The following is a 23,038-nucleotide window of genomic DNA, read 5'->3' as shown; positions in this document are numbered from 1 at the left end:
TTTGGCAGCCATCATAGTAACAACACAGGCCAGAAACACCCGTGGCTACTCATTAGTGGTAGAAACTTTGATGAGGAATGGATTATTGTCTTAAAGTACCTTCACAGAGGGACAAAGAGCGATTTTATAGTGAAGAAGCCTGGCGGACTACAACTTAGTCAAGGGGTTAAGGTGAACATTACTGAATAAGACAAAGCAAAATGATAAAGCACTGATAGGCTGCACTGAGAACACAGCATCTCATTTGAAATTCCCACCAAAATATATAGGGCTTTCTTGGTGGCTCAAATGGTAAAGAATCTGCCTATAATGTAGGAGACGTGGGTTCAATCCCTGGGTCAGGAAGATCCCCTGGAGGAGGGCATGGCAACCCACTCCATTATTCTTGCCTGGAGAATTCCATGGACAGAGGAGCCTGGTGGGCTACAGTCCATGGGGTTGCAAAGGGTCTGATAAATAATCCTGAGGAAGCATCGAACAGCCAGAGTGAAGAACATCTTCTAAATAACTGGTCTATAATCTTCCAATGTCTCAATGTCATGATAGCCAGGGAAACCTTGAGTAACTGTTTGAGATTGAAGGACATTAAAAGACATGGTCATCAAATAGAGTTTTAGATTGGAACCTTTTGCTGAAACACAAATTCTGGCCAACTGGAGAAATTTGAACATGGATGAGATAGTTGAGGGCTTCCCCAGTAGCTCAGCTGGGAAAGAATCTGCCTGCAATGTGGGAGACCTGGGTTCAATCCCTGGGTTGGGAAAATCCCCCAGAGGAGGGCATGGCAACCCACTCCAGTATTCTTGCCTGGAGAATCCCCATGGACAGAGGAGCCTGGCGGGCTACAGTCCATGGGGTCGCAGAGTCAGACACGACTGAGCGACTAGGCATAGCACATAGATGGCTGAAATATATTAACACTAAATTATCTATTTTAATTACTGTATCAGAGATTTGTAGGAAAAGATACTACTTGTAGGAAAAGATATTACTTGTAGGAAACACACTCTACAGTAATTGAGGGTAACAGGGCATCAAGGCAGCAAAACTGATGAAATTTGAAACCATTTAGAAAGGGAAAAAAAAAGGAAAAAAACATCAGGAATCTGAAACTATCTGTTTTCTGGAGCAGGCTGTGCAGTGACCTGAGTCTTTGCAGGAGAACAAAGCACTTCATCCCCTTATGTTTCCATTTCTTTATCTCTTAAATGAAGGAGTTGGACTCGCTTATCTTAAATTCCCTATAGATCCAATGCTTAAGTTTCTCTAGTTCAAGAGCACTGCAGTTAGGGGTTAGATGAGAATGGGATAAGGGGTCAGAAGGTCTAGAAGAAGAAACACTGGCTGTGTTTGGTGAGAGGTGAGCGTCTCTGTGAGGCCAGGCAGAGGGTGAGGACGTCGGAGAAAGGAGAAGCCTGCAAACAGGATTTGAAGGAAGTTGCACAACTGGTAGAGACAAGCTTTTATTTTTCATTGGGAGGTTTCTTGATTCCTTTCTCTTTCTCTTCCCTCCCTCTCTTTCTTCCTCCCCCCTCTTCCTTCTTTGCTTTCTTTCTCTGCTGCTACTGCTGCTGCTAAGTCGCTTCAGTCGTGTCCAACTCTGTGCGACCCCATAGATGGCAGCCCACCAGGCCCCCCCCCCCACCCCCGTCCCTGGGATTCTCCAGGCGAGAACACTGGAGTGGGTTGCCATTTCCTTCTCCAATGCATGAAAGTGAAAAGTGAAAGTGAAGTCACTCAGTCGTGTCCGACTCTTAGCGACCCCATGGACTGCAACTTACCAGGCTCCTCCGTCCATGGGATTTTCCAGGCAAGAGTACTGGAGTGGGGTGCCATTGCCTTCTCCGTTTCTTTCTCTAGCAAACATTTATTAAGCATTTCTCACATTCAAGGCGCTGAGTGAGACACTGCGGAGAACAGGCAAAAAAAGATCGTTTCTGTTCTCAGGTTGTTTACAGTCTAGTAGACAAGAAACTCAGACAACACACACACACAGCCCTCTGCTGAAACTTCTTTGTGTTTCTCCGGATTCTGATGGTCAGAGCTGAATTAGCCTCTTGATCTTGATGTCTTGAGGGATTCCTTCCTCTCTCCCCTCCCCCGAGACACTGCTTCCCCTTTATCTGATTTCTCTATAGGCGAGGTGACATGTGCCCTTTCTTTCATTGATGGCTGCAAATTTTATCAGAGAAAGGAAATACCTTGGTCAAGTGAGCAGTATTCCAGAGACTTTATCCACCTAATGACTCCAGGGATAAAATGGAAGTTATCGCTTTGATTTTTAAATCTCAGAGAAACTTGACTTTCCCTTTCCTATCACAGAGAAAACTGCAATTTAACAATTTATGTATAGAATGGATAACTTTATTAGGGTGAAACTGTGAAATACAGCATGAATGAGGTTTTTCTTAAGGAGCTAAACCACGTTTTGAGCAGGTAAAATGATAGCACATATTAATTTGTATACTATTGTTATATTATGATATTATAATGTTGGAGAATTTTATATGTATGCCAGTGAAAATCAGTAAGAGAGTTCATCCTTAAAAATCCATATTATTTTCTTTATGTGTAGTTTTGGAAGAGACGTGGAAAGTGATATGGTTTGAATAAAATATGTTTTTAATGAATTTCCAAATAAATTTTCTCCTAATGTTCATCCTTGTTCATTAAGCCTACATAAAAGAGACTGAAGCAGGCATTAAGTAGTGCTTCAATGGCTCTCTGTTTAAAGTGTGTACTACTGTTCCAACCAATAATGTGTCTATTGTCTTGGAAAATGCTAATTGCTAAATTGATTGTGATATTCATGTTCCGACACTCCAGTCGAACAGTGAACAATGTCCCACATGATGATGGAAAATAGCTGTTGTTTGATGCACAGTGATAGCTGGTCCACATCTATCACAGTCGTGAAAGGTGGTTTCTGTATCCTGATTGCTTTTCTAAATGAGAATGGCTCAGATTAGAGAAGGGTAGTTCAAGATATTAAACTATGCTTATTCTTCTCATTGGTGAAGTTGCCCAAGATTAGTAGATGCTGAGCAAGGAAACAACATTTTACATATCCATGCTTGATTCTGCGAGTGCCTGAGAAAGCTAGCATGGCATGACAGAGTGCATGATGCTCTAGAGAGTTCGAAACTCAGCTCTAGTTCTGCTCTGGACCTCCCAGTCGCGTAATGTTAGTAAGTGACTCTTTGCGATCTCATCAAAGAAATAAGGGCTTGGATGAAATAACTTCTGAGTCCCACTTTCTAAACAAAAAATATCACTATCAAATTTTTGGCTTAGTACTTAATATGGGAAAAACTGACAAGTAGCTTCCAACAAGTTTTTCATAAAATAGTTACCAAGTCTCTTTGTGTGGGAGAACTGTGCTTACGCCGAAAGTACAAAGATGAAAATAAATATTAAAATACAGTATGTCATCAAGAGTTTATAATCTAGCTTAATACTGGGAGAGTAGTGATAAAATTAGTAAAGCAATGTTACAATAAATAAAATATCACCAAATGTAAAGCCAGATCCTGTATTGGATAGTGAATCACGAAAAAAGTTGTTGTAATGAGCATGGTTGGGAAAATGTATTGAATGAGTATCAAACTTATAGGATGTGGTAACTGTATTGTGGTTTTTAAGAATATTCTTATTCTTAGGAGATATGTTAAAGTATTTTGGGTCATGAAATGCGCAACTTAATCTCAAATGATTCAGCAAACACACACACATATACATACACATACCATGTATATATACATATATATGTGTGAAAGAGAGAGAATGTAGCAAAATGTTTACAGTTGGTGAAAGTGGTATATGGGTTATTTCTTTATGGCTTTTACAACTTAAAGTTTGAATTTTTTCAGATTAAAATAGAATAAATAATGTGTGATACAGTGCTACAGGAATGCAAGATAAGTACATTCAAAATAATTACAACAGCGAGTCCATTGAAACAGGATGTTGAATTATCTCATTTTGTGTCTGAGACCCCAAAGATGAGATACACGGGTGAAAAGTGTCCCGTGATTCTGAAGAGTAGCCCTAGGCACATACCTCCACAGGTAAGAGATGGCCTGCACTGAGCAAGGTCATCACTCTCTCCCTGCTCATAGCACAGAAGAGGCACAGTTTAAATAACTTGCTTAAGGTCACACAGTAGCGAGTCGAGTCTAGGAATCAAAGTCGCCCATTTGCCCAGCACTTTCCCTGCCTTACCTCTCCTCTATACTGCTTCCGATAACAGCATTGAACTCAGTGTGGATGTTAGACTGTTTGTATTTATTTATTTTTCTCTCTGCACTTTTATCTTTAGTTTGGAATGAAAATTTCCTAAAGAGCCCAAATTACAGTTGCATGAGTATTAGTGAATTAGTCAAATTGAAGCTTTGCTGATTTGATTACTTCCACAGCCCTAATTAATGTGATTTGTCCTGTCTTAACGATTATATGTGATTATAAATGGTTTGTCCAGACATTGATTTTGAAGACTTTCAGAGTAATCAACTCCACTATGCTGCAACTTGGGTCTTTAAAAATATTAAATGTTTTAATACATGTATCTAAAGGGAAGCACTTACCATCCAATTCTTGATTAGTAGGACTGAGCTTAAAATATGATGAAAGTGTTATTGAGCAAATTTTCTCAAGTTCTCATCCAAGATGCTCTTAGGGGAATAATGTGTCAGAAGAAAAACACTAGATCAACTTGAGAGTAGATGAGACATTTTGAATTTAGGGGAATAGAAGTATTTCAGAAGATATTCAGGACCACAATCATGAAAAGGTTTAAATTTCAAAAAAAAAAAAGGTACAGTGACCTGCTTAGACAAAGATATTTTGGAAAGACAATTATGAATAGTAACGCCTTTAGAATAATTCTCTAAGTTGTTGTGAAGTCACTCAGTCGTGTCCGACTTCTTGTGACCCCATGGACTGTAGCCCACCAGGCTCCTCCATCCATGGAATTTTCTAGGCAAGAGTACTGGAGGGGGTTGCCATTTCCTTCTCCAGTGAATTCTCTAAAACAGTAGAAGAAAACAGAGACAGCATAGGGGGAAAGAGGCTAGTCTTTTTACTGAAAGTAATGGTAATCTTTGGATTCTGCAATTTGGGGTAAAGTAGTCTTACATTTTATACCTCTGAAGTTTGTTTCTTTTCACTGTGAAGATTCAACCTTCGAAGCAAAACCTAATGGGATGTGCTTTGTTAATCTGGCTTTCTGGGAAACTCTTCAGTTGAATAATAGCCACACGTCTGTGAGTTCATTCACATTTCAACCAAGTGGCAGCTGCAAACTTAAAAGAGCCATTCTGAAGTGCTTCCCGTAAATAACCTCAATCTGAGTTTTGAATAATGTTACTTTTAGGTGTTTTTAAAAGCTTTAGTATGTTCATCATCAAGTCTAGTGGAAGGTATTTTTGCACTTTGAGAGGAATTATAGTGTGAATATTTTCCAGAATCTAAATTATTTAAATGGTAATTTAATTATTTAAGTGGGAATCCAAAGAAGTTCCATCTCAGAAGTAACATCATTTTACACATGCCATGGATGAGGAGTCATTGTGCATCATTGCAATCGGGAATGGTCCACAGTGGCTAGTGTAGATAGAGAAGTTATGCAATTACTTACACGTAATATGTTCCTTTTCCTGGTATCTGATATTATTTTTAATAGTATTTCTGTAAATTCTCTTGGAATAACAGATTCCCTACATTAAGAACATTTTTATGTTTTGTGTACAATTTATACCTCTTTTTTTTTTTTTTTTTACTTTTCCTCTCTTTATACTTTTACTTTTTTCAGTTTTGTTGTGATATAATTGACATACAGCACTGTAGAAGATTGCATTCAACATAATGACTTACGTATCGTCTGAAATGATTACTGCAATAAGTTTAGTAGACATCTGTCATTTTGTATAAATACACAAAAATGCTTTTTTTTCCCCTTATGATGAGAACTTTTAGGATTTGCTGTCTTAACAACTTTCAAGTACACCATAAAACAGCGTTACTATGGCCATCATGCTGCACATCTCAATACTTATTTATTTTATACCTAGAAGTGTGCACCTTTTGACCACCTCTACCCATTTCTACCACTTACTATTTCTTGCCTGTGGTAACCACCAATCTGATCTCTTTGTCTATGAATCTGTTTTGTTTTTTTTAAATTCCACATGTAAATGTAATCGTACAGTATTTGCCTTTCTCTGTCTAACTTACTTCACTTAGCATAATACTCTGCAGGTCCCTCCATGTTGTCACAAATAGCAAGATTTCCTCCTTTTATGATGGAATAATAATCCATTATCCACTCATCCATTAATAGACAGCAGGATGTTTTCATGTCCTGGCAATTGTAAATACTGATGAAATTAAATATGTTCCATTTGATGTTCTCCTTTGACATTTGAGGGCTGTACTGTATGAATAATAATAATAAACTGTGGAAAATTCTGAAAGAGATGGGCATACCAGACCACCTGATCTGCCTCTTGAGAAACCTGTATGCAGGTCAGGAAGCAACAGTTAGAACTGGACATGGAACAGCAGACTGGTTCCAAATAGGAAAAAGAGTAATCAAGGCTGTATATTGTCACCCTGTTTATTTAACTTATATGCAGTGTACATCATGAGAAATGCTGGGCTGGAAGAAGCACAAGCTGGAATCAATATTGCTGGGAGAAATATCAATAACCTCAGATATGCAGATGACACCACCCTTATAGTAGAAAGTGAAGAAGAACTAAAAAGCCTCTTGATGAAAGTGAAAGAGGAGAGTGAAAAGGTTGGCTTAAATTTCAACATTCAGGAAACGAAGATCATGGCATCTGGTCCCATCACTTCATGGCAGATAGATGGGGAAACAGTGGAAACAGTGGCTGACTTTATTTTTCTGGGCTCCAAAATCACTGCAGATGGCAATTGCAGCCATGAAATTAAAAGATGCTTACTCCTTGGAAAGAAAGTTATGACCAACCTAGATAGCATATTGAAAAGCAGAGACATTACTTTGCCAACAAAGGTCCATCTAGTCAAGGCTATGGTTTTTCCTGTTGTCATGTATGGATGTGAGAGTTGGACTGTGAAGAAAGCTGAGCGCCAAAGAATTGATGCTTTTGAACTGTGGTGTTGGAGAAGACTCTTGAGAGTCCTTTGGACTGCAAGGAGATCCAACCAGTCCATCCTAAAGGAGATCAGTCCTACGTGTTCATTGAAAGGACTGATGTTGAAGCTAAAACTCCAATACTTTGGCCACCTTATGTGAAGAGCTGACTCATTGGAAAAGACCCTGATTCTGGGAAAGATTGAAGGTAGTAGGAGAAGGGGACAACAGAGGATGAGATGGCTGGATGGCATCACCGACTCAATGGACATGGGTTTTGGTGGACTCAGGGAGTTGGTGATGGACAGGGAGGCCTGGCATGCTGTGGTACATGGGGTCACAAAGAGTCGGACACGACTGAGCAACTGAACTGTATGAATTAGTCTTCAATTGCATTTACTTGATCAAGTATCATAAAATGTTTGCTCTACATTCTGTTTCGTTGTATTGTTTCTTTTCAGTTGTGAGACATGCAGGGACCTTCACAGAGATGGAGAGGAAAAATAAAATAGAATCAGGCTAGTGGGTACCCCTTGTGGGTACCCCGTGTGGTACACGGGGAAGGCTGGTGTAATATTTAACAGTTTCTGAGGAACAGTGGTGACTCTGATGATAGGCAGCATTGGGTTTCTAGTCCAGAGGTCCCCGATCTGTTGTCTAGGATGGGGAAGTAGGAAGTCACTAGACAGGGGTAAGGAGGCTGCGAGGGGAATGCTATCACCCAAGCTTTAGGGTGTTCCAGGTTTTTTTGGTCTTAAATCTATATTTTAAAAATTGAAGTATAGTTGATTTACAAACTTGTGTAAGTTTCAGGTGCACAGCAAAGTGTTTTAGTCATGTGTACACACACACACACACACACGTTCTTTTTCATATCCTTTTTCATTATGGTTTATTACAGGAGTGTTTGTCTAGCTTTAACTAAGGCCCCACCTGGCAATAATTACCAATCATTATCAAACAATATATACCTCAAGTCATGAAAATTTACTAACTTTTATCTCTATCATTTTCTTTTTAGATGATAGTGTACTAACATACTCTGAAAACCCAAATTAACTTTATTTAAAATCATATTTTATATGATAACATAGACAGTAATTGGCCTTTCAATTTTCTTTGAAAGAGATATTGAAATTGTCATAATTATCATTTGAGTTGAAGTTAAGTTTATATTTTTAATTATGCCTCAGGGACTTTTATTGCCTTACGGTTTTATAATTTACTCTTATAAAGATAAGAAACAGTTAGTTGAAAGTAATTGATGGGATTTCCCTGGTGGTTCAGTGTTGAAGACTCCGTGTTCCCAATGCAGGGGCACAGGTTCAATGCCTGGTTGGGGAACTAAGATCTCACATACTGAGCAGCACAGCCAAAAAAGAAAAAGTAATTGAACTTGTACTATGGTATATTAAACAATATTTATCTTATTAAATATTCATCATATATGTATAACATAAATATTATATATTTAATTGATCTAACTATATCTGTATATAGCCACTCATTTACATATACACACTCTTATTCATGTATTCAACACATTTAACAGGAACTTACTTGATTCCAGGCATGTTGTTAGGACAGGAAATATAGCCTGAACAGGACAAGCATGAGGGTATCTGCCCTCATAGATGCTGCCTGGCACAGGTATGTCCCTATCGTCTACTCCTGCTCCCTTTGCAGGCATCACTAATCAATAAAGACATTCTTATCCTAGAGTCTGCTGCTGCTGCTAAATCGCTTCAGTTGTGTCTGACTCTGTGCGACCCCATAGCCAGCAGCCCACCAGGCTCCCCCGTCCCTGGGATTCTCCAGGCAAGAACACTGGAGTGGGTTGCCATTTCCTCCTCCATATCCTAGAGCCTAGATCTCCTCTATTCAGTGCTCCATTACTGGATCAGAGCCGGCAGGGGAGTTGAAATTGATTTGCCATCCCTGGCTCTATGTTAATGACCAGGCAGACTATTAAATTGGAAGATGAAAATGATTAAATAAAGTTCAAACTTTTTATTTGCTAACCAGTTACATGATTTTGAGTCTCTTTCCAGCGACTCTTCACCAAGATAAAATATTGAAAGGTTGAATAAGATTGGGACAGGATTTTGTCAAGTAATGATTGGGAAAATTTCTGTGTTGAGAAGGCATCAGGAACCACAGTCCGCTTAAGGAGTCACATTCCCTTCGTTCAAGGTTATTAAGGGATATTTTCAGGGACAACTTGACGAGTTTGTGGTTAAAAGGCCATAGCACCACAATCATGCTCGAGAAAGTCAAAGAGGTTTGTGTGGAAAAGAACTGTATCTGGGAAGAAAATGAATCCCCATCAGTGCAAGTCAACAGAGATGTGGCTACTTGGCCAGAGGATGTCATGATGATGCCATTTCAAAACAAATCTTGCCCGAGGGCTTTTCGTACCAGGGACCCAAGTGGCTGAAAGGTGTACCCCACGGACAGAAGCTGATGTGTGATTTTCAAAGCTGAAGACTCGAGGAAAGACGCTGCCCATGTCACGGGAGTGGCAAGTGAAGGGGCCCAGCAGAGGAATCATCAGCGAACACACACAAGCACTTGCACAAGGAAGTCAGCCTTAAAATATGCGCAAGGGCTGAAAAGCATGAGGCAGGCCTGAGACAGCAGTGGTCATGTAAAGAGCATGAGTATTCCTGTCACTTTTATATCCAACCTTCTCCAACCTGTCTGGTAAAAACAGGAAAGGAATTTCACTTCCACTGCTAGCTATAGGCTGCAGTTGAGGGAGGCACTGAAATTTAACTTGAATCAGCTCAGAATTTTTCAATATTACCTAGGAAAGGAAATTTACATTCCTTGAGATTGTACTCATTACTTAAAGTTTTCACAGGCCTTTCTATTCTCTACATCACCATACGAGTTGTACAAATGTCCTTGTTGTTCTGCCAAGGGCAGAGGGTGGACTGTAAGTACCAGCTAGGTTTAATGGGACAGTTGGAAACAAAAGTAAAATTTCTTCTGGAGTTTATTCTTTCATTCACTCATCCATCCATTCATCCAGAATGTACTGATATATTGTTGTTCAGTCGCTAAATTGTGTCTGACTCTTTGCGACCCCATGGACTGCAGCACGTCAGGTTTCCCTGTCCTTCACCATCTCCTGGAGTTTGCTTAAACTCATTTCCATCGACTCAGTGATGCCATCCAACCATCTCATCCATTATCGACCCCTTTTCCTCTTGCCCTCAATCCCAGCATCAGGGTCTTTTCCAGTGAGTCAGCTCTTCACACCATGTGGGCAAAGTATTGGAGCTTCAGCATCAGTCCTTCTAATAAATATTCAGGGTTAATTTCCTTTAGGATTGACTGGTTTGATCTCCTTGCAGTCCAAGGGACTCTCATGAGTCTTCTCCAGCATCACAGTTCAAAAGCATCAATTCTTTGGCACTCAGCCTTCTTTATAGTGATATATTTTACCACTTCTACTTATGATAATTAACCTCTTACCCACTGGTTTAAGTTAGTTTAGCAAGAACATTATTGCTTTCATACTCTGCGCCAGACGTAGTCCCAGTTTCTATGTCAGATAAAATAGACTCGCTGTCTTTGAGGAGCTTATCATATCATCTAAAGAGCTGTGAAAAAAGAGACATGGAAATTTGTGATTTAAACTTTTATAATGCCTAGGATATGAATTTATAATTTCAGTGAAATACGTCAAGAGCTCTGGTAAAGATACACATTATTACCTCTTTCTTTTTAATTTCTAATTCCTGCATACTTTCTAATAAAAACAGAGCATTTGACATGAGACAACTTTTTTATTTGTTTATTTTTGTCTATGTTAGATCTTCTGGAGAAGGCAATGGCACCCCACTCCAGTCCTCTTGCCTGGAGAATCCCAAGGACGGGGGAGCCTGGTGGGCTCCCATCTATGGGGTCACACAGAGTCGGAATCGACTGAAGTGACTTAGCAGCAGCAGCAGCAGCATGTTGGATCTTCACTGACGTGTGGGCCTTACCCTAGCTGTGGCGAGCGGGGGCTACTCTCTCATTGCGGTGCACTGGCTTCTCACTGTGGTGGCGTCTCTTGTTGTGGAAAATGAACTCCAGGGCATGAGCGCTTCAGTAGTTGTGGGCACATGGGCTCAGTGGTTGCAACTCCCAGGTCTAGAGCACAGGCTTAATAGTGGGCTGAGTTGCTCCACAGCACGTGGGATCTTCCTGGATCAGGGATCGAACCCATGACTCCTGCACTGGCAGGTGGATTCTTTACCACTGAACCGCAGGGGAAGCCTGAGACAAGAGCTTTTCAGTAAAGGTTACACATAATATTAACAGTGGGGTACCAGACAGATTGTAAATGCTGTTGTTGTGTGTGTTAATTGCAAAATATGGACGTTAATCTTGAAGAAATATGTGTTAATAATGTATATTGAATATACTGATTAAAATTGTCTGATTAATCCAACAGTAAGTGCTCTGGAGGCATTTTATTGAGCTTTTAAAGAGTTATTATCTACTAGAATCTTTTTAATTTCTCAAATGCTCCTAATATATTATTTACCACTTGCTGATTTTTAAAATCATGAGACTAATGTCATTTGGATGCTTAAAAATATATAGCTAAAGTGATAAAATAATAAATCTTTCTTCTTCCAATAATCTATCTTACCTTTCTAACCCTACTTTGTAGTTAGCTGTTATACACAAATAAATCCCTGGAGACATTGTAATACTACGAGGCTTGGTTTCAAAGTGTACATTCATACAGAATTTCCTTTGCTTAGCACTTAGAGTTGGAATTATGAGCATAATATATACATATTAAAACCTAATTCAGGAAAGGAGAGTAGGTCAGCCCTCTATGGTAGAAGATAAATAGAATTCAAGTGCTCAAAGCTAGAGCATTCAAGGAAATAGACACTTATTTGTTATGGGGCAAGAAGAATTAGGCCTCAGCAGGACATGAACCTAGAATTTCCAGATGTACAAGCTGAATTCAGAAAAAGCACAGGAAACAGAGATCAAATTGCCAACATCCATTGGACCATAAAGAAAGCAAGGAAATTTCAGAAAATGTCTACTCCTGCTTCACTGAGTATGCTAAAGCCTTTGATGGTGTGGATCACAACAAACTGGAAAATTCTTAAAGAGATGGAAATATAAGACCACCTTACTTGTCTCCTGAGAAACCTGTATGCAGATCAAGAAGCAACAGTTAGAACCTTACATGGAACAACTGACTGGTTCAAAACTGAGACAGGAGTACAGCAAGGCTGTACATTATCACTCTTGTTTATTTAACTGCTATGTAGAGTACATCATGTGAAATGCTGGGCTGGATAAATCTCAAGCTGGAATCAAGATTGCTGGGAGAAATATTAATAACCTCAGATATGCAGATGATACCACTCCAAGGGCAGAAAGCAAAGAGGAACTAAAGAGCTTCTTGGTGAGGCTGAAAGAAAGTGAAAAAGCTGGCTTGGAACTCAACATTCACAAAATTAATATCATGGCATCCAGTCCCATCACTTCATGGCAAATAGAAGAGGAAATAGTAGAAACTGACCAATTTTATTTTCTTGGGCTCCAAAATCACTGCAGATGGTGATGTAGCCATGAAATTAAAAGATGCTTGCTCCTTGGAAGGAAAGTTATGACCAACCCAGACAGTGTATTAAAAAGCAGAGACATCGCTTTGCTGACAAAGGTCCCTGCAGTCAAAGCTATGGTTTTTCCAGTGGTCACGTACAGACGTGAGAGCTGGACCATCAAGAAGGCTGAGTGCCATAGAACTGATGCCTTTGAATTGCGGTGCTGGAGAAGACTCTTGAGAGTCCCCTGGACAGCAAGGAAATCAAACCAGTCAATCCTAAAGGAATCAACCCTGAATATTTATTGAAAGGACTGATGCTGAAGCAGAAGCTCCAGTGCTTTGGCCATCTGATGCAAAGAGCCAACTCATTGGGGAAAAAAACCCTGATGCTGGGAAAGATTGAGGACAAAAGAAGAAGGGGATGGCAGAGGATGAAATGGTTGCATAGTATCACTGACTCAATGAACATGAGTTTGAGCAAACTCTGGGGGATAGTAAAGGATAGGGAAGCCTGGCATGCTGCAGTTTATGGGGTCACAAAGAGTGAGACCTGACCTAGTGACCGAACAACAACAAGGAGAATTAAGAACATAAGATATTCACAGAACTTGGCTTCCACTAAACAACAAGCATTTTATAGAATACAGTAATGCATGTTATCAGTTTCATGTGTAAAATTAAGAGATTTTAGATAGAATGAGCCCACAGGAACTAAACAGCACACACAGACTTTTGAAGACCAAGATGACTGTACTCACAGAGCATATGCAACAGGGGGTTTGCAGTTGCTGTGGATGAGATGCTGTGCGGCTGTGTTTCAGTGTCAATAACACTGGGTGGTGCATAGTACAATATGTCTGCTGCATATTGACATATCTTTGTCCTTTGTCACTTTCCATTTTTCATTCCTTTCATTCCCCCAAGGAAATACTCTAGAACCGGGGACTCTCAAAGATAATTGTATATCTCAGCTTGGCATGAGGAACACAGAGAAGGAAGTGAAGCATAAGAATGGACATTAGGGCAAGTAGGATCCTAGTGTAAACTATAGGAAAGTGGGATCATACTCTTTTAAAATTTTTAAATTTATTTTTGGCTGTGCTCGGTCTTCATTGCTGCGCATGGGCTTTCTCTAGTCGTGGCAAGCAGTGGCTTCTCTCTAGTTGCGATGTGCGGGCTTTTCATTGTGGTGCCTTCTCCCGTTGCGAGCATGTTCTCTAGGCTGTGCACAGGCTTAAGTAGCTGCGGCTTGTGGGCTTAGGTGCTCCGCAGTATCTGGAGTCTTCCCAGACCAGGTATTGACCCTGTGTCCCCTGCATTGGCAGGCGAATTCTTAACCACTGGACCACCAGGGAAGTTCGAATCATAGTCTTTATAGACATGTTTCAGGGACATTCTGAAGTTCTGTTTTTTGGAGCTCTTGTGGTATTTCTCAGGTCTGACCAAACTTGGGTCCTCTGGACCAAGAGGGCAACTCTTCCGAGGGATGGTCTATGTATGGCTTTTGTGTGCCTGTGAACTGCGGTGTTGAGAAGACCCTTGGATTGAAAGGAGATTCAACCAGTCCATCCTAAAGGAGATCAGCCCTGGGATTTCTTTGGAAGGAATGATACTAAAGCTGAAACTCCAGTACTTTGGCCACCTCATGTGAAGCGTTGACTCATTGGAAAAGACTCTGATGCTGGGAGGGATTGGGGGCAGGAGGAGAAGGGGACGACAGAGGATGAGATGGCTGGATGGCATCACTGACTCGATGGACGTGAGTCTGAGTGAACTCCGGGAGTTGGTGATGGACAGGGAGGCCTGGCGTGCTGCGATTCACGGGGTCGCAAAGAGTCGGCCACGACTGAGCGACTGAACTGAACTGTCTTTCTTATGCAGGTGTCTAAAAGCACTGGTTTGTTGACAACCTGGATCTTACAGTCACTGTTGTCATTTCCCCAGCAATGGAGGAAAATATGACTTCACTTGACCCCTGTTATCCAGACCTTCAAGCCTCCTCTTTCTATGAGATATTTCTAACACAGCTTATGAATTGAAAGCTGAACAAACATTATTAAGTGGCTCCTAAATGGTTTTTAGGTAAAGTAGATCATAAAAATTCAATTCCACTCTTCCTCACCTGACCCTAAAATACTTGATTTTTGTTTATTTTTGTCAGTAGTTTCTTATTCTATACAATATTTAAGCAAAGGACTGTAAAAAGAAATGTAGAATTAGTTGTAGAGATAAAGACCATTGCTGTAGTATCTTGGTGGGTTGGGAGTTTGGGTGTGAAGGGCTAATCCGATAGGTAGAATTTTGTTGTTGTTATTTAGTCACTAAGTCGTGTCTGAGTCTTTGAGACCCCATGGATTGTAGCCCACCAGGCTCCTCTGTTCATGGGATTTCCTAGGCAAGAATACTGGAGTAGGTTGCCATTTCCTCTTAGAATTTTGTTCAGTTCAGTTCAGTTACTCAGTCGTGTCCGACTCTTTGTGACCCCGTGAATCGCAGCACACCAGGCCTCCCTGTCCATCACCAACTCCCGGAGTTCACCCAGACTCATGTCCATTGAGTCAGTGATGCCATCCAGCCATCTCATCCTCTGTCGTCCCCTTCTCCTCCTGCCCCCAATCCCTCCCAGCATCAGAGTCTTTTCCAATGAGTCAGAATTTTGTTAGATGGTATCAGATATATCACAAATGTGAACCTATCCCTCGAAATGCCAGTTTTATATAGAAAAGTGGCTAATTTTTGTTGAGATTCAGTTCCGTCTCTAATTTTGGTGCATTTCAACAATGAATCTTTTGTTATATGTGCATACATAAACTTGTCATCTGAATAGCATTCCAATACTAAGGCTGTGGAAATATGCTTAGAACATAGAGACGTATTTTTAGAGATAGTGTTCACTCTCCCTGTCTGTTTAAATCATTCATTTGAAAGCATTTTGTAGATTTTCTGAGTATGAAGGATGTTAGCTAGAAATCTAAATTACATTCCAGTGTCTTTGGAGTGTACCTGCCTTTCATACACCATCATCACTGCAAAAGAGGTAATTCTTGTTGCCTCATTTGTAACTCTGTCATATAAATTTTAAAGTTTCACAAATCGGCCATGATGGCTAATATACTATTAACATGGCTACACGTCTCTGTGGTTAGTTTACATGCTTAATTAACCACATTTCATTTTCTTTCTGGCTTTCATAGCAGCTTCTCTTAATTTTAAATCAAGATTTATAAAAGAGAATGTTTCCTGAGGACTCTCCAATTCTCCTATCTTTAAAGAAATTCCTTCTCACAGGACCCCAATTAGTCAACGTTGAAGCCAAGAGAAGGAAATGCTGCCCCTGATGTAGAAGGTGAATGCTGACGGGGACTCAAAAGCAAAACTTTTGAAGTATGCTTCTGTCACTGACCGTGTGGCCTGTGGGACTGTACTTCATCTTTCCTGCCTTCATTTCACTTGTCAGTTAAAAAGGGCATAATATTTATATCCACAGTGTCTTGTAAGTCACTCATTTTTCAATTTGCCTAATGAACACTTTGTTCATATTGAAGCGAGCCTGTACTATGAACAAATGATAGGCCACAATGAAAAACTCCCTTCCTTCGCGAGAGCCCCCGGGACAGCTCCATTTCCTGTTCAGCGTCACATACCTTCGCAGATGGATGAGCCCAAAGTATTTGCTGACTCAGCGGAAAGGACAAAGCCTGAAGTTTCAGTCTACCTGTGTTAAACGCCTACTCTCTAGTACTTGTGCGTGTGTTCTCAGTCACATCCGACTCTTTGCCGCCCCATGGACTGTCGCCTGGAAGGCTCCTCTGCCCATGGAATTTTCCAGGCAAGAATACTAGCATGGGGTGCCGTTTCCTACTCCAGGGAATCTTCCCAACCCAGGGGTCAAACCTGTGTCTTTAGCGTCTCTTGCGTTGGCAGGTGGATTCTTTACCACTAATGCCGCCTGGGCAGTCCCCTCTAGTACCTACTAGAATAAAATCTGGGAACACTTGGGGAAGAATAAAATCTTGTTTTTACTGAGAGCCAAAAGTTTTATGTTCCAGGACACTATTGTTCCGTACCCATAACCAGAGAAATAAGATATTGGGTGTAACTCACTTGGCTTTCACATGTTCTTAGAACCACATGTGAACAGCCTTTGGCCAGGCCACATCTCTTGGGCTGCACTCCTCTGAACAGACCTTGCCAAGCGAACGCACGCCAGAGCAGCACTTGGCTGAGTGGTCCTCACCAGCAGAGGAGAGACCTGGTTACCAGAAGGGCTCCACTGTGGCTCCCAGTTAGTGAGGAGTGATGGGGCTGGAGGCACTGGCCTAGCCACTGCTTGCTGGTTTTCAACATTTTCCTCACAATGTGCCATGTCAGCTAAACCTGTGAGGGTACATAACATAGCCTCAAGCATACCCCTGTTTCCTAATTTGGTTTTAGAAGGGAAACACGGTGTAGTGGTATTTCTCATTAGGTAATAGTATAACACTTAGCAATTTGATTGAGAAAATGGGATTGTTTTGTAGTCCAGTGGGCTCCAAATTCTCCTCAGATCTTTATTGCTTGGTCCTTATTAATTCAATAAGCAACCTGTATCATTAATATAGAAGACAAATAGGTTCCATAAGTGAAGTTCAAAAAAACTGAAGTGATAATAATATAACTGAGAACAGAGTTTCATTTATTTTTTATCAACGGCAGATTGTGTTTTTGGTAACTTCCATGCAAACAAACCAATATGGTCTTCTTCTGAAGGTGGTAATTGAGATGACAAAATTGTGGTGTCTCCATTGACTGTGCTACCATGGAAACATGTGTGTGTGTGTGTGGGTGGGTGGGTGGGTGGGTGTTTAGTCACTAAGTCACGTCTGACTCTTTGTGACCCCATGGGCTATAGCCCACCAGGCTTCTCTGTCCATGGGATTTCCCAGGCAAGCATACTGGAGTGGTTTGCCATTTCCTCCTCCAGGGAATCTTCCTGATGCACGGATCAAATTGAGGGCCAGAGTAGTTTAATTATACCAAGAGTTACTATTGGAGTAAGCAAGCACAGACACGAAGAACCTTCTGCAGTACTTCTCACCACACCCTTTGCCCCCAAACACTGTTTCCGCTTTGGGGAAAAAAATCACTTTTCTACAATAGCAGTTAATTAAATAACATCTGTCCCATTAAACAACTGTAGATTGAATAAAAACTACATTAACAGAAAAAAGCCTCTGAAGAATAACTCTTTGGCATCCTTTTCTTTGCGAAGGACTCTGGGAGCCATGCCAGGAAAATACAATAAAATTTCCTAGCCTAATAGTTGTGTCCTTCCTTCCCTACTCTGTGTCTCCATTGTCTATGCCATTAAAAAAAAAACCCAAAAAACTTTATTATCTTACTAGAAATTTGAGGGCCTTTCTTTAGTTTCTTTGAAACTTGCCTTGTATTTTCTGTGCTGTGGTTCTGTTTCAGTGGGAAGATATTATAACCTCTTCATAAGACCATCATCTCTCTTTGTAGCAGATTTCCCACATTTTCAGTGATCTGTATTTTCCAGATACGGATGCAAACACTTCATCTCTGTACTTCATGGGGCTCTTATACCAGCCTTGCTACACTTCGCATGGTCTCTTCCTTGCTCTGAATCTCATAGCATAAGGAGGCAGGGCCATTTCTAAAATCAATTCCTGGCAGGAGAGAAAGGCCCTCCATGCATCAGGAAACCATTTCAAAGGTTAACAGTATATCCAAGGGCATTAATTAAACTTCTTTCTTAAATGAAGGCTCAGTGCTCTCAAAAGGTGGAGTGCATGAGGGGACAAGTCCAAAGCTATAGCTTCCTTCAGAAAAAAGAAATGAAGCTTTTCACAGACAAAGCCTATTAAGCACGTTCACCTCCCGATTGTTAGATATAACAAATAAGAGGGAGAGAGACTGTGGAACGGCCCTTAACTCAGGGAACAGAGGGCGCCTTCTATATTCTCTGTCGCACTATGGTCTTGTCTCTAATTCAGAAAGCCCTGAAGATGGTGATAATTAAGCAAATGATTGATACCAAATCAGGGATGAATTTTTAGGTGCATTTAACATCAATTTTCTTCAGTGAGAGTATCTGTTTATTCCGTTTAGCATTGATCCCCGCATAGGAGATTAAAAATGACATAGCCTGTGTTAAACAGTTTAAAAGAATTGGAGAATTTTCTTTCTGAGGCTTTGACTGATGAGATCCTTTGCCAACTTATGAACAGAGAAAAATGGGGAAAAATTACAGAATAACTATCACAGTCACTTTAGTTTGGGCGTTTTCATATTTACATCTGCTCTCAGCATTTGACAAAATGATGTCAAGGGCAAGGAAATAAACAGCCTAACTTTTGTTGTCACGTGGGTACTAAGCCATATCAAGATGAAGTGCAGGCATTAGAAAATCGTAAGGGAACTTTGGGCACACAGACAGCCAGAGAGGCTTATCCAGTCACCAGGCAGTACAGTATCTCATATTTCTTAGATGTGAGTGAGTGGCATGTCAGAGATTAGGTAGAAAGTACATGATGCAGAACGAAAAATCCGCTTAAAATATGTCAGAAAATTTCAAAAGATTGTTTCATTCAAAATTTTCATTTTTGTATTAAAATGATTCAACCTACTTTTAAGTAGAGACATACCATGCTCAGATGCTCAGTCGTGTCTGACTTTTTTGCAGCCCCATGGATCCTTCTCCAGGGGATCTTCCTGACCCAGGAATGGAACCCATGTCTCTGGCATCGGCAGGGTTCTTTACCACTGAACCACCTGGGAGGCCCAGTGGAGACATGATAGCTGCTAATGTTCCATGAGAAGACTGACATGAGAGGACAGTCGATCCCAAGTCTCAGGCTCAGGCTTTTATTTTCAGTGTCAGGAGAACACTTTTCAAGCACCCATTCCCAGTGCCTGTCCATTTCCCTTTTTCCCTCTGGACTCATCTTGTCTCTGTCTCAGTGGCTCACATCCCCTTACAAACACAAAAAGTTGGGGGGCAAAATAGAGGAAGAGAATGGAGTGGGCTATTTTCAAGGTTGAGGGTGTCAGGGGTGGCCAAACCTGGATGATAGCTAAGTAAATGAAGTCCAGAAGGAAGCACGGGAGGGTCTGAGCTTGGCCAGGCACAGGTGATAGCATCGTGGAGAATTCAAAGCTCCAGAGGCCAGGCTACCGCGTGAGGGGCAGACAAGTCGGGAGAAGATGGAAAGTAGCTCCCGAGACTCAGAGACTTGCTTGGTTCCATCCTGAGTGTGTTTTCTGACTGAGATGGGATTGGCTTAGAGGATATTCCTGCAGTAGTGGGAAGTGTCTGATCTAAAATGAATCAGGGAAATCCCAGCCCAAGGAGAAAGAGAGATGGAGGACCATGCAGGATACTGGTGTTCATAATCCAGAGGAGAGACTAGAATTGTGGAATATATTGTAGAAACATGAAAGTCAGATGAGGGATCCAAGAATCCAGAATTGGAATACATGAAAATAAAAATCCCGCAAAGGAGATCAGGAGAAGGAAGAGACACATAAATAACACTATGAGTGAAAAGAGGTCCCTCCTCTAAAGAGAAATTAAAAAGATAATAGCAACACTATCAACAACTATATTCTTATGATTCTGAAATCTGAGTTGAAATGGCCAAATTCCTGAGAAAATGTGTAGAAGAGATCTAAAGAGAATTAAAAGCTTGAAGAATTCTGTAAGTATTAAAATAATTAAATTAGTCTTCAAAAAACAGAAAAGTAATAAAAATCTTCAATTAAAGCTGCAGAATCAGGTGATTATATAGGTGATTTCTACCAAATGTTCAAAATGTAGAGTATCCTTAATTTAATTTTTAATTTAACAAACTCTTCTTAATCATCAGAAAAAGAGGGAATATCCAACTCATTTTATATCAAAAACCAAAAAAGCCATGTAAAAGGAAAATGTGCAGATCAATTTTACTTTATAATATAGGTGTAAAAATTCTAAAAATAATTTATATTCAAACACTAGAAAATCAAATCCAATGTGTATTAAAAAAGAAAATGTACCCAGAAGAGACTGGGTTTATTTACAGCCAGCAAAGAGGATTTATATTAAAAAAATATAATTCCCATTAATAAACATTTAGATGGTAAATAAAATTAACATTGAGCTTTAACATATTAGAGGCTCAGAGAAATCTTTTCATAGAAAAACCTATTTAAATTTGTTCAACTAGGATTTTTTTCAGATTTTCCTTGAACACTTAATTATCGTTCTCCTTGTTCGTTCCCTAAGTCGTGTCTGACTCTTAGCGACCCTATGAACTGCAGCATGCCACGCTTCACTGTCCTTCACTATCTCCCTGTGTTTGCTTAAACTCATGTCCATTTTGAGTCAGTGATGCTCTCCAATCATCTCATCCTCTGCCGTCCCCTTCTCCTCTTGCCCTCAATCTTTCCCAGCATTAATTAGGGTCTTTTCCAATGAGTCAGCTCTTTGCATCAGGTGGCCAAAGTATTGGAACTTCAGCTTCAGCATCAGTCCTTCCAATGAATATTCAGGACATGAAGAATTACTTAAGCATTTGTTACGGAATATTTAAGCTGTAAATATATAAAAAATGTTTGAGTCTCTCCAGATAGATTCTATATATGTAATTTTTCTTTTAGAACATCATGGTGTGATGCATTAGAAGTGACTTGGGGCAAGAGGCATGAGGAAGGAAACTGTGACCCTTTCATTACTAAATGAGCTAAGGACTCTTTGACTTGTTTGCATCCCATCTTTCTAAAATACAAAATTATAATCTTTATCATTTATTTCACCTCCCTAGAGTTTTGAGCTCTCTAGATTAGAAAAATATATATTTTTAACTCTGAACAATTCATGCACATTTTGTATTTGTGATACTTTAATAAAACTCACCAACTAAAATTTCTTCTATCACTTTTGATAAATTGTGTGGTACCCATTGTCTAATAAAAAAAAGTTTCAAGAATTGAAGCCTCTAACTTCCATAATCAAAAGCCCATGAGGAACCACAAGGCCCTCCCTTCTGAGCATGTGGCATTTTGATGTGGTCATTCCATCATGCTTGCCCCGACATGGGCATGTTCATTTCAGGATTATTCAGACATTGCATTTTTTGCATGGAGTACATGATATTTATGCAGATGTCATGATGAAAAATAGAAAACCACTAAACTTTTCACTACAAAGCATTATCAAATTTTGTGTGAAACATACAGGCTCCTCCAATCTCTGATTCTCAACTAGAACCTAAGCTCCAACTTCTCCCTGAGTGATACTCTATCTTAGAGAATCAAAATGCCTTATGGCCGGAAGGGTACCTGAAAAATAGTGGGCACTGGCTGATGACTTTTAAAGGACTGAATGGATGATAACTAGAATTTTTACTTTCCATACTGACTCCCCACACCCACTCTGGAAGGCAGGACTTTTTTCTTCCTTTTTAAATATGATGGTGTGCCTAGTTCTCAAAACAGATCTACATCTAATGGATGGGTTAATAATTATTGCAGTTGTTAAAGTGAATGACTGAGGCTGTTCAATCTAACACAATAGACATTTATTGAAGACATACCACATTTTCATATGATATGTGTTTGCCTTTTAAGAAAGGTTATCGAGTATGCATAGTACAAAGAATAAAAATAATGAGGACTAAGGCAAAGGGGAAATCTGTATAAAAAAAAATAGCCTCTGCATTGGCCCCCAAGGACCTCACCTCTTTGTCTCCACGCTTTTGTGCAATTCCGTCCCTTCGAATGTAAGCTGGACCTGGTGGCTTCCTTTTAATTGAATAGAATGTACCAGAAGTGATCACTTCTGAGATTAGGTTCCAAAAAGACAGTAATTTACATCTTCTCTGTTGCTTTCTCAGTCTGCCATGAATGTGAGCTGACCTGTGATCAAGGCACTTCAGCAAGGAACTGAGTGAGTCCTCTGACCAACGATGAGAAACTAAGGACTTCAGTCCAACATCCTGTGAAAAGTCACATCCTATCAGCAACCAGGTAAGTGATTCCAAGAAAGCAGATGCTCCTTTCCTTAAGCCCTTAGTGGAGAAGACAGCCCTGGCCAAAATTTGATCACAGACATGTATGAGACCTTGGAACAGAGACACTCAGCTAAGCTGCACCCACAGAAACTACCAGGTAATAAATGTTTATTGCTTTCTAAGCCCTAATGATAGGGCTTAATTAGATAATTAATTATGCAGCAATAAGAAACTAATACATTCAGAAATAAAATTAAGACATCAGTACGTATATTGTATTGTGTAAGTTAATGGAGAGCCAAAGCAGAGAGGGATACCACTATTTACAAGAAATAATATCCAGACAATAAATATGACTCA

The 23,038-nt window shown here is 40.2% G+C and overlaps 2 long non-coding RNA genes across 6 annotated transcripts in view; one reads left to right on the top strand and one right to left on the bottom strand.

The window, feature by feature from the left end:
- Nucleotides 1–23,038, bottom strand: part of LOC129643151 (uncharacterized) — a 129,939-nt gene that overhangs the window by 16,689 nt on the left and 90,212 nt on the right. The gene's annotated exons all lie outside the window — the stretch shown is intronic.
- The window catches only part of LOC129643149 (uncharacterized), a 132,224-nt gene that overhangs the window by 83,322 nt on the left and 25,864 nt on the right, over nucleotides 1–23,038 (top strand). For 2 of the 4 annotated variants that reach the window (XR_008710112.1, XR_008710111.1), the window contains exon 3: nucleotides 22,562–22,694. This is a non-coding gene — a long non-coding RNA (uncharacterized LOC129643149). Of the gene's footprint in view, nucleotides 1–10,935; nucleotides 11,710–15,974; nucleotides 16,700–22,561; nucleotides 22,695–23,038 lie in introns of those variants that run through there. The other 2 variants (XR_008710114.1, XR_008710115.1) reach the window with 2 other exon arrangements.

This window comes from Bubalus kerabau, chromosome 2 (assembly GCF_029407905.1).
Source record: "Bubalus kerabau isolate K-KA32 ecotype Philippines breed swamp buffalo chromosome 2, PCC_UOA_SB_1v2, whole genome shotgun sequence".
In the NCBI taxonomy this organism is placed as follows: domain Eukaryota; kingdom Metazoa; phylum Chordata; class Mammalia; order Artiodactyla; family Bovidae; genus Bubalus; species Bubalus kerabau.
This window is presented reverse-complemented; position numbering and strand designations above follow the sequence as displayed.